General features: G+C 40.4%; 1 pseudogene; it reads left to right on the top strand.

The window, feature by feature from the left end:
- Positions 1 to 883: 883 nt before the first annotated feature.
- LOC149149562 (putative protein S-acyltransferase 7 pseudogene) lies at positions 884 to 12,127 on the top strand (annotated as a pseudogene).
- The last annotated feature ends 640 nt before the right edge of the window (positions 12,128 to 12,767 follow it).

Raw genomic sequence — 12,767 nt, 5'->3', positions numbered from 1 at the left:
ATCACTTAAAAATGCCTTTCAAATAACTAACTTATCTTTCCAAACAAAAGATAATTTTCCATATTTCTTGAAAACAGATTCAAGGGAGTCTAGAGCATTTTTTTTTTCAAAAACACTATTTAAATGCCAAAGGTACCAAGCTGCTAATGATAGGAAGACCAAACTGCATAAAGGTGGTTTGGTATCTCGATCTCTCTTCAAGAAACAACTATTTGTGAGAGGTTTAAACCATATAACAATATAATCTAATCTATGTTTGAAGCAATATTCCAACACATGCATTTGACAAGATTGCTCATGGCATTACATATATGCTACAGGTGAAAAATATACAAAAATACCCCCTAGCTTCAGCAACTTATCCAACATTAGCTGCAATATATCATCCCATTTGAAGCCAATTAATTTTACACTTAAAGTAGTAAACGGATTCGAATGATTTGCTTGGATACTATTATCTCATTGTTCCAAATACACCTGGACCTGCGGGAATTTCGCTTTTGTAAGAGTCGTATTACAAATATTCTTAAGCTCGTAGACTAAACAACAATAATTAAAAATAAAATATTAAAAATTGGAATTTAATAAATCATTAAAAGGACATTGGTGTTTAAAATATTTTCATATTTAGAACAGTAAATATAATAATTTTTTATAAATGTTTATTTCTGGAGGGTTGCTTTTAAAGGAGGCCGTCAGTTCTAGTTTCCAGGTGTCCATCCACTTTGATTTTCAATCTTCAGACTATTTTTAACGGGAGTTCGTTAGTTCGGGTCTTCAGGGGGCCAATGATTTGGGGTTTGACCCATACAACCAACGTTTCTTGCAGATCTCTTTGGGAAAGAAATTAATGTGGGGGTGAAAGAGAAGGCTTTCAGAACAGATGTATGCAAATCCACCTCCTCAGATTCCGGACATGGGGGGTCTAATATTGACCAAACTGACAGCGAGAAGGGAGTATATCAATCTTGGAAAGGAAGCAATAATTTTTTCTTTACTGGGAGGTTTATATTTGGGCCAGATGTGAGGTCACTGGTTTTGATGTTTGTTCTCATCCTCGTTCCAACAAAAATATTCTGTGTATTTGTTGCAATAAAACTTTTGGACAAGTTTTCACATCATGCAGGAGTACCCATAATGGTAATTGTAGTGGTCTTTACAATATACGTTTTGGTTCTTCTTCTTCTCAAATCTAGAAGAGATCCTGGAATACTCCCTTGAAATTCACACCCTCCTGAGCCTGAAGAAGGTTATGATGTTTCCAGTTTGACACCAGAGTCAATAGGTGGGCAAACTCCACATCTACGATTACCTCATGCAAAAGATGTGTTTGTGAATCTTCTTTATGTTTGTTTTTTCAACAACGTTGTTGTGTGTTTATGTATTCTCCTTTTGGTGGGTATATACCAAGAAAATTATGGTAGCAGATGATGTACAATTTGGAAATCTATGTCAAAAACACATGCATCAATTGTGCTCATACTATACACATTATTTTCAATTTGGTTTGTTGGTTGACTTACGCTATTTCATCTCTATCTGATCAGTGCAAATCAGACTACATATGAGAATTTCAGAGATTGGTATTGTTAGTGTCAGTCTTTCCAGCCTTCCTCCAGTGATCAAATGTGCTCTTACAAAGTGATTTTGAAGTGTCAAGGTCAAATTTTGTCATTTCAGTGAGTCTTCAAGCAAAATTTGGTCACTAGGCATTAGGTCTAGGGTTTGCCTAAATGTCAGTCCATGTCATCATTCAGTTGATCCTATCATCATCCAGAGGGTTTTCATTATCATGTCAGTGTCTAATGAGTCATTTTACATCTTGTTCATGCTTCAGTTGTGCTTTGGCAAGTTCATTTCCCTCTCCTAGGGTTTTGAAGCCAATTTCTCTTGGATGGTCAAATCACCAGCAAAACTTGTTTCCTGATGTTCATACACCTTCCCCTATCCTTCATGTACCTTATCAAATGCTTCCCATCTCTTAGATCCGCCAAATTCCTCATTTTTGCACAAACCCTAGTTTCTAGCTACAACTTGGCAATTTTCTAGGTTGGGCCTGTGTTTTGCCCTTTTGGACCCCTTCCCCTCACTCAATCTTTGAGATTCCACTTTCCCCTACTTCCTAACATCCCTCCCTACTCCCCAAATTTCCCCCAGAATTTAGAAGCCCCCTATCCGCTTCATTTCGCTTCATTTCGGCAAAATCCCTTGTTCCACACATCGGGACAAGTTTCACTCAAAAGATGTTTCAGATCAATCAAAGATGAATTTTGGGAAACTGAGAGAGGTTTTTGTCCAAAACATGCCAAGGAAGAAAAACCTCCTTCACTTTTTTCACAGGTGTCATGGTTTGAGAGAAATGTCAATAATATCGTTGCCTCAAGAGAATCAAAGACACCTCTGAAGTGACCTTGGGAAAATCAAGTTTTCTCCTAGCTGGGTTGGCCAAATGATTTTTTTGATGGGTAAAATGATAACTAGACACAAATATATTTCCAATGAGCTATCATGAGCTCAATTTGGGGTTGAGGAAGGCATTCAAAAGTTGACTGCAACAGTACTCTTCTTTCAAGCAGCCTCATTTGGCACTTTTTGATCAGTCTTGGGAGATTTGATTTTTGATAGGTCAAATCAACTCCAAATTGAAAAATTCCAATTGGGTTGGAAAGTAGACTCAAATACCTTTCCAACGAGCCATCCTATGCCCGATTCTGACACCAGGAAGGCCTCCAAAAGCCTCCTGCAAAAGAGCGACCCGTTGGGAGGTGCGCGACCCGTTGAGAGCCCTCCTGCAATGTAAAAAATCAACGTGCGCGACCCATTGGGAGGGGCACGACCCGTTGAGGATTTCTCCACAAAAAACTTGCTAGTGAGCTGCCAAGTGACCACATACTTGCTCAATCTTCCTCCAAATCATCAAATTTGTTTGAGGTAGGCCTTCTACACTTCACTTGGTGGTTTGTCATGATTGATGGCTCTCGTGTGCAAAAGTTGAATTGGGCAAGTGGATGAAATTTTAAATGGCTCCTCAGACATGTCAGACACTGAAACATATGAGCAGAGTGATGACCATTCATCATCTTCAGAGGTTCAGGTACAGAGGAGGCCACATAGAGGTGGAAAAGGTGGCCATCACAGGAGAGAGGAGCCTACTTCTTTGGCAGGTCTACAAGCTTGTCCTTTGGCAGTTTCTTGCTTTCAGTACATGTCCTGTTATGAGTTCTTTGTCTTGCACTTGCATGAAGGACATGTCAACCTTGCCAGGGTGGATTTCACTTTGACACCCGAGGTGATTGCACAGGCTACAGGGATTCCAAATGTTGGGGAGATATGAGAAAGTCCTTGATGAGCTATGGAGGATTCGAGGAGACCGAATCTTGAAAAGAAGGAGGCCCGGTGACCTATTGCTTGCGGAACGAGAGTCCATGCTCATCCAGGTGAATGCACACTTAGAAAGGCTGTTGGCTAAGGCCAACCAAGAGAAAAAGCTGCTAAGGAACATGAAAAATCACTATTGGGCAAGGATGCATGTTTGCAAGGCTAAAATGAAAGTTTTTCAAAGGAGGTTGACCGAGGCACTAAAACGGAGAAAAAGGCCAAATCCACTCCGTATCTTGGCTGAGGCATCCCTCAAGGAGCATGGCACTCACTAGCATCATCTTCAGCACAAATCCCAAAAATTTTGGAGAATTTTGGGTAATTTTGGTAATTTTGGGAAATTTACAGGTTTTGGCTTCTCAACGGGTCTCACCCCCGGTGAGACCCTTTGCCATCGTAGCTCCGTTTTGCAAAAACTCAACATTTTGGATTTGTCATGCAAATTTACACATGCCTATGGATGGACTTGAGTTTTCATGGAGTTTTGGGCCTCCAAAAGGTCAAAATACAGCCAAATTTTGACTTTCTGCCCCTTTTTTGAGCTGCAGAAGTAGTCGTGGGAGAATTGGTTTTTGACTGGGAAAATGACCTCTAAATCCAAAAATTCCGGTTGGGTTGGAAAGTAGACTCAAATACCTTTCCAATGAGCTATCCTGCAATCGATTCTGACACCGGGAAGGCCTCCAAACAGAGCTCCAAAGTGCGTGACCCGTTGAGAAAGTGTGCGCGACCCGTTGAGGAATTTGTGCCAGATTTTACCAGTTCGGCCAGAAAATCACTGTTTTCACCTAGTTTGAGTTTTTGGGGTTCTAGATGATGGATTTTTATGTAACTATCATGATTCAAAGACACTTTTACTCTTCTTTAACACTTCTAGAAGTTTCTTGAATGTAAATGGTAAATATTTAATGTATGGATAGGTTTCCTAGCTTTATAGAGGCAAGTTGTTATGATTGCCTATTATCTAGTGCTCAGTTTAGAAGTAGTTGAAACAGCTCCTAGGAAAGGGAGCTCGACCCCTAGAGGTGGGGAAAGAGGTTATATCATCTATATTATGCACTTTTTTGCTCATTTTCATGGTTGGACTCTTGAGGGAGAAGCTATCATTGTATTATCACTTGTATCTCTGCAATTTTTGGCTAAGGAAGACCAGGGTTTTGCAGTCATCTTTGGAATTCTTGTGGACTCATGTGTTGATGGTGTGTTTCTTCATGTTATTGTAAGCTTTGTTATGTGATTCATTTCCTTTCTATACTGCTGCATATTAAACAAATGAAGTGATAAAGTTAGAATTCATGCTAGCCATGCTCTGCTTTTAAATTTGTTTAATTTTTATGTTTTCTGTTGTCTAAAGAGAATTCAAATCCATTGTTTACTCTCTTTAGCCCTCTCATCTTTCTTCTTAATCATCCCTTTCAGCTAAAGACATCAATACAGCTTCCTACCTTGCCCCAAAGACCCCCCTGCAGAAACTGTGTCCAATCCCCGCACCCTAAATTGCAGTTCCTCAATTTGCCACCAAAAAACCCCCAAAACCCCCAAATCAACCTTCAAATCAGTTTACTAGCCTAATATCAGTGATACATTGTTGTTCATCTCATCCCATTGAAAATCTACCGAGATTGACCGGAGAGAGCCTTCTCCTGCCCCGTAGGGCTAGCTACGAGGCTAAATGGTTTGATGTAGCCTTGAGGTTTACCTTTCTCAGCCTGAGGTGAAATTTCAAGCGCTAACATACTGGCGACCATACTGGGGAGAACATCTAATCCTTTGCTCATTGACGTGTTATTTCATAAGTCTTAGACGGAGCCTGAAGTTACGCCAGGTAGCCTTCGAAAACGCTCTTGTTTTACATTAGCGTTAGTAGATAAACGCTGCTTCAGTCAATCTCCGTGAGCTTGTGAATGTAGCGCTGCATTGACACTTTACCCCAGTACATGTATCAAGTTCAGATCTGATTGTTGATGGTGAACAACGATCAGACACTTGACAGGCTGAAATCATTCACTTGGCGACTCTAAATCATTTTCAAGATCAGATCCAAAGACTCCACTGGAGGATGATCCCGACCAGCAGAAACATGAAAGGACAACATGCACAGATCAGGTACTCAAGTTGGAATTTCATCCAAGACATTTTGTTCTTTGTCATAAATTATTTCTTCTCTTTTCCCAAGAATGTCAAGAAGGCTTTGCAAAGTATATTGTATTTGAGAAGAGATCCCAGGCCTGCAGTTGATTCTTTCCCTTTGAAGATTGTGAATACCGAAGATTTTCATACCTTTGAGCTTAATCAAGATCCTTTTTCTGAATTTTGTGATGACCATCTTCAAATTGATGAGCCCCAAGCAACCAAGACTGATTTTATACCTGCTGTACATACCCCTACACCTTGTAAAATTCCAGATCGGTATAAACCTCTTGTTTTACCTTCTTTTCTTCATGCTTTCCCCAAAAATTATGATCTATACTTGCCGAGGTTTGATGGTGAAAGTAAGAATGTCAACGCTGAGCAACATGTCCAGAAATTTGAGAATTTTCTAGATCTTTTTGAAGTTGATGAAGAAGATGTTAGTATAAGGCTTTTTGCTCTTTCTTTGCAAGCCAAAGTGAAGAGTTGGTTCAAAACACTGCCTGATGCGAGCATCTCAGATTTCCAGCAGTTTGTCAAAGTTTTTCTCGATAGGTGGATGATCGGGCAGAACCTTTTCTTGATTGTAGAAGAGTATAACCAACTGAAAAGATTACCAAGTGAGACAGTACAACAGTTTTCGGCCAGATTTAATCAAGTTTATTATTCGATGCCAGTTGATATAAGACCTTCTCCTAGATCTGCTCTCTTGCACTACCCGGGTGCTTTTGATCCGGAGATGGAGTTTCAGCTGAGAGAAAAGAATATTGCAACACTTCACGAGATGCAGAACAATGCAGTAGATGTAGAGGCTCATTTGCTGATCCGAAGGGCAAGAATGAAGGAAGAAGAGATGAAAAACATAGATCCGGCCAAATCAACATCTTTAGAGGTGAAATTTGACATTTTGGTAAGTGCAGTGGAAAAAATGATGGACAAGATCAACACAAGAAATGCTTATGATGTTCAAGATCATGGCTCGCTGATTGAAGAAGAACAAGTTGCTGATCCAAAACATTTTGTTTCTTACCCTAGTTGTCATAGATATGATAATGATTGTTTTGTAGATCACCTTGGAGAAGAGAGATCTATTGATATGACATGCATGCTTGATGATGTGTTTTATAGTGATGATTTGCCTCGTTTTGATCAGTATGATGATGATTATGTTCTCCAAACAGAGGTTAATTTTGCAATCAAACAAGCAGCTAGTTTGTGGAAGGAAAAAGTTCATTTTCAGCAGCTTGAATACAATGTTCAGCCATCACATATCAGCTATGACATTGACGAGGAAAGTGCAGCACAGTTTGAAGTAAGTGGCGGATCTTTGCCTTTTTGTTTTGATTCATGTCAGTTCATTAGAGACAACTTCCATGAAATTAGAAATCAGCTGTCAACAAGTCTTGATCTAGACCATCTTGAAGGCAATAAAAACCTTGTTCCAGACTTTACATATTCAGATTTGCAGTCCCCAAATGCCATTGGTTTTCAAGTTGCAGATGAAAGCATGGAAGCTGACATATTTAATCAAATGATACAAGAAGGTGACTCCGTACCATTCTGTTTTGAATCATTTCAGTTTTTGAAGGGTAGATTGCATAGTAAATCTTCAAATGAACAGCCTATAACAAATCAACAATCTATCAGTGTAAATGTTGAGGATGCAACAGATAACAAAATTCTTGAGCAGCCTATAGCATCAGATTTGTAGCCACCAAATGAACTTGAAGGGCAGATTACAGATGAAGGTATGGCAGCCGACATACATGATTTGATGATGCAGGAAGATTCTATGCCCTTTTGTTTCGAAGCATTTCAGTTTATAAGGCAGAATTCTCGTAAAATCTCTCAAGAACAAGATGAACAGCTAGAAGGATGTCATGCATTTTCAATGGATACATTACAGCAGTCTTTTCAAGTTTTTCATGATCCAATAGCTGATGTTTTGGATGAGGTTTGCAGTCAAAGTCTTTCTCCATTGACCACATGTGAGCTTGAAACATGTGTTGATATGAATTTGATCCGGCAGCCGGTTTCTTTGTCATTTTCAGCAGAGGTCTCGTCACAAGGCTCAGATCAAAGTGTGCATTCATGGTATGAGAAGAAGAGAAGTAATCCATTGGATGAGCTAAGTTCCAGTGTGCTTGAATTTCAAGATCCTTATGCAGTGTTTTTGGAGGTGGATAGAGAATTCATATCATTCTACGGATCTGTTTCTAAGTCGTCATGGGAGTTGCATTTTATTAGTTCTCTCTTGTTGGTCATAAGCGAGGACTTGTGGAGAATTCGAACAGCAGATCGGATACTTACTTGGTTGCATTGGTTGTTTCATTTCACTTGATCAGGTGATGAATGAAACTGTTAGAGTAAGTTGTGATGAATAAGCTCCCTTTTGAGCATCATTTTCAGTTTGTCGGTTGTGCTTAAGTATCGAGTCAGTTTTTAGTTGAGTGAGAGTCAATTTGTGTTGTCAACTCATCAGTTTTTAGTCATGCATTTCAGCTTGAGTTTTTGACTCCATTGCCCAATAATTGTAAGGCACTGGTCTGCTCTCCCAGAGGTCTAAGGTTCTTGGCACCTCCAAGGAGCTACCATCCCCATTGGAGCCAATGTTAGTGTCAGTCTTTCCAGCCTTCCTCCAGTGATCAAATGTGCTCTTACAAAGTGATTTTGAAGTGTCAAGGTCAAATTTTGTCATTTCAGTGAGTCTTCAAGCAAAATTTGGTCACTAGGCATTAGGTCTAGGGTTTGCCTAAATGTTAGTCCATGTCATCATTCAGTTGAGCCTATCATCATCCAGAGGGTTGTCATTATCATGTCAGTGTCTAATGAGTCATTTTACATCTTGTTCATGCTTCAGTTGTGCTTTGGCAAGTTCATTTCCCTCTCCTAGGGTTTTGAAGCCAATTTCTCTTGGATGGTCAAATCACCGGCAAAACTTGTTTCCTGATGTTCATACACCTTCCCCTATCCTTCATGTACCTTATCAAATGCTTCCCATCTCTTAGATCCGCCAAATTCCTCGTTTTTGCACAAACCCTAGTTTCTAGCTACAACTTGGCAATTTTCTAGGTTGGGCCTGTGTTTTGCCCTTTTGGACCCCTTCCCCTCACTCAATCTCTGAGATTCCACTTTCCCCTACTTCCTAACATCCCTCCCTACTCCCCAAATTTCCCCAAGAATTTAGAAGCCCCCTATCCCCTTCATTTCGCTTCATTTCGGCAAAATCCCTTGTTCCACACATCGGGACAAGTTTCACTCAAAAGATGTTTCAGATCAATCAAAGATGAGTTTTGGGAAACTGAGAGAGGTTTTTGTCCAAAACATGCCAAGGAAGAAAAAAATCATTCACTTTTTTCACAGGTGTCATGGTTTGAGAGAAATGTCAAGAATATCGTTGCCTCAGGAGAATCAAAGACACCTCTGTAGTGACCTTGGGAAAATCAAGTTTTATCCTAGCTGGGTTGGCCAAATGATTTTCTTGATGGGTAAAATGATAACTAGACACAAATAGCTTTCCAATGAGCTATCATGAGCTCAATTTGGGGTTGAAGAAGGCATTCAAAAGTTGACTGCAACAGTACTCTTCTTTCAGGAAGCCTCATTTGGCACTTTTTGACCAGTCTTGGGATATTTGATTTTTGACAGGTCAAATCAACTCCAAATTGAAAAATTCCACTTGGGTTGGAAAGTAGACTCAAATACTTTTCGAACGAGCCATCCTGTGCTCGATTCTGACACCGGGAAGGCCTCCAAAAGCCTCCTGCAAAAGCGCGACCCGTTGGGAGGTGCGCGACCCGTTGAGAGCCCTCCTGCAGTGTAAAAAATCAACGTGCGCGACCCGTTGAGGATTTCTCCACAAAAACTTGCCAGTGAGCTGCCAAGTGACCACAGACTTGCTCAATCTTCCTCCAAATCATCAAATTTGTTTGAGGTAGGCCTTCTACACTTCAGTTGGTGGTTTGTCATGATTGATGGCTCTTGTGTGCAAAAGTTGAATTGGGCAAGTGGATGAAATTTTAAATGGCTCCTCAGACATGTCAGACACTGAAACATATGAGCAGAGTGATGACCATTCATCATCTTCAGAGTTTCAGGTACAGAGGAGGCCACATAGAGGTGGAAAAGGTGGCCATCACGGAGAGAGGAGCCTACTTCTTTGGCAGGTCTACAAGCTTGTCCTTTGGCAGTTTCTTGCTTTCAGTACATGTCCTGTTATGAGTTCTTTGTCTTGCACTTGCATGAAGGACATGTCAACCTTGCCAGGGTGGATTTCACTTTGACACCCGAGGTGATTGCACAGGCTACAGGGATTCCAAATGTTGGGGAGATATGAGAAAGTCCTTGATGAGCTATGGAGGATTCGAGGAGACCGAATCTTGAAAAGAAGGAGGCCCGGTGACCTATTGCTTGCGGAACGAGAGTCCATGCTCATCCAGGTGAATGCACACTTAGAAAGGCTGTTGGCTAAGGCCAAGCAAGAAAAAAAGCTGCTAAGGAACATGAAAAATCACTATTGGGCAAGGATGCATGTTTGCAAGGCTAAAATGAAAGTTTTTCAAAGGAGGTTGACCGAGGCACTAAAACGGAGAAAAAGGCCAAATCCACTCCGTATCTTGGCTGAGGCATCCCTCAAGGAGCATGGCACTCACTAGCATCATCTTCAGCACAAATCCCAAAAATTTTGGAGAATTTTGGGTAATTTTGGTATTTTTGGGAAATTTATAGGTTTTGGCTTCTCAACGGGTCTCACCCCCGGTGAGACCCTTTGTCATCGTAGCTCTGTTTTGCAAAAACTCAACATTTTTGGATTTTTCATGTAAAGTTACACATGCCTATGGATGGACTTGAGTTTTCATGGAGTTTTGGGCCTCCAAAAGGTCAAAATACAGCCAAATTTTGACTTTCTGCCCCTTTTTTGAGCTGCAGAAGTAGTCGTGGGAGAATTGACTTTTGACTAGGCAAATGACCTCCAAATCCAAAAATTCTGGTTGGGTTGGAAAGTAGACTCAGAGGCCTTTCCAATGAGCTATCCTGCACTCGATTCTGACACCAGAAAGGCCTCCAAACAGAGCTCCAAAGTGCGCGACCCGTTGAGAAAGTGTGCGCGACCCGTTGAGGAATTTGTGCCAGATTTTACCAGTTCGGACAGAAAATCACTGTTTTCACCTAGTTTGAGTTTTTGGGGTTCTAGATGATGGATTTTTATGTAACTATCATGACTCAAAGACACTTTTACTCTTCTTTAACACTTCTAGAAGTTTCTTGAATGTAAATGGTAAATATTTAATGTATGGATAGGTTTCCTAGCTTATAGAGGCAAGTTGTTATGATTGCCTATTATCTAGTGCTCAGTTTAGAAGTAGTTGAAACAGCTCCTAGGAAAGGGAGCTCGACCCCTAGAGGTGGGGAAAGAGGTTAGATCATCTATATTATGCACTCTTTTGCTCATTTTCATGGTTGGACTCTTGAGGGAGAAGCTATCATTGTATTATCACTTGTATCTCTGCAATTTTTGGCTAAGGAAGACCAGGGTTTTGCAGTCATCTTTGGGATTCTTGTGGACTCATGTGTTGATGGTGTGTTTCTTCATGTTATTGTAAGCTTTGTTATGTGATTCATTTCCTTTCTATACTGCTGCATATTAAACAAATGAAGTGATAAAGTTAGAATTCATGCTAGCCATGCTCTGCTTTTAAATTTGTTTAATTTTTATGTTTTCTGCTGTCTAAAGAGAATTCAAATCCATTGTTTGCTCTCTTTAGCCCTCTCATCTTTCTTCTTAATCATCCCTTTCAGCTAAAGACATCAATACAGCTTCCTACCTTGCCCCAAAGACCCCCCTGCAGAAACTGTGTCCAATCCCCGCACCCTAAATTGCAGTTCCTCAATTTGCCACCAAAAAAACCCCAAAAACCCCCAAATCAACCTTCAAATCAGTTTACTAGCCTAATATCAGTGATACATTGTTGGTCATCTCATCCCATTGAAAATCTACCGAGATTGACCGGAGAGAGCCTTCTCCTACCCTGTAGGGCTAGCTACGAGGCTAAATGGTTTGATGTAGCCTTGAGGTTTACCTTTCTCAACCTGAGGTGAAATTTCAAGTGCTAACAGGTATGATAGAAGAGAAAATCATTACAACAAAGGAGTAATATAGAATTTCAAATAAATATGTTTTACAAAAATTCCACCGTCGAGGAATAATTTTTGAGCCAAGTTACAAAATTATTCTACACTGCAAGATACTTCTGCTCCTCCTTCAGGGGGGAACTTTCTCAGTCCTAACATGGGTAAAGGAGGAGTTGACTTTGAAATAGGTCATAAGCCTTCATGGCCAACTGTTGGTGTTGAAGCATTGGCAGATTTTGAAGCACAGGAAAGCAATGGTGTATTAAAAAACAACGAAGGTTATGAGGACTCTTTTTCTAATTCAAGCTATACACTTCATGTGGAAAGTGTAGAGGGAAGAGGTGGAATACATCCGAGGCATTTAAGTTGGGGTCGTAAGAGTGGGAGTTGGTAAATAACACTAGATATTCTTGCCTTGGCTGCTGGAGTTACTGAAGCAAATCGAGTTAATGGAGACATCACTCCTCAAGAAATCGATGATTTCTAGTAAGTTGACATGTTTAAAATATGCATGTTGTAGAAAACTATACATTTATCGATGTGATAAGTTTTTCCTGCAGTTTGAAACTCAACATCATATTTCAAGAAACCAAATACACGCTCTTGCAAAGGTCATTCACCAGTCAACAAAAAATCGATCAATACTGTTCAGGCAAACATGGTTAGTAGTTCCAGGAATAATTTTCAAGATTGTGAATTTGTATTTTAGAATGCAAATTTAAGAAATTGGCTAACTATACCTGAATAATATCAATACTACTTACATTCTTGAGAATTACCTTTCATTTAGGTCATGGATGTGCAAATCGAGTGCTTTACCCAGTACCGGGTTGCTTTTTGAATAAGAAAATTTAATAAAATACATTTATGGACAATATTTGCGGCTTCACATGAATGAAAAATGTGCACAACATTTCAACGATTGCGAGCCTTGAAAAACCATTGAAATTGTCATTATTGTAAGAGACGAGCATGCTCCACAAATTGGGCAACAACAACACCCCCCCCCCCCCCCCCCCCCCCCCCCCCCGCGCGTCCCCCCCCCCCCCCAGCGACCTACTTTACCTGCCACTCTGTGTTCTTGTACCACTCTTTTCCCCATCGACGATGAGCGTGGAGATTGTCTG

The sequence above is a fragment of the Pinus tabuliformis genome, chromosome 9 (genome assembly GCF_031772625.1).
Source record: "Pinus tabuliformis cultivar Carrire ecotype Pingquan chromosome 9, CPIR1, whole genome shotgun sequence".
In the NCBI taxonomy this organism is placed as follows: domain Eukaryota; kingdom Viridiplantae; phylum Streptophyta; class Pinopsida; order Pinales; family Pinaceae; genus Pinus; species Pinus tabuliformis.
Note: the sequence above shows the minus strand (reverse complement) of the source record. Positions and strands in the feature narration are given on the sequence as shown.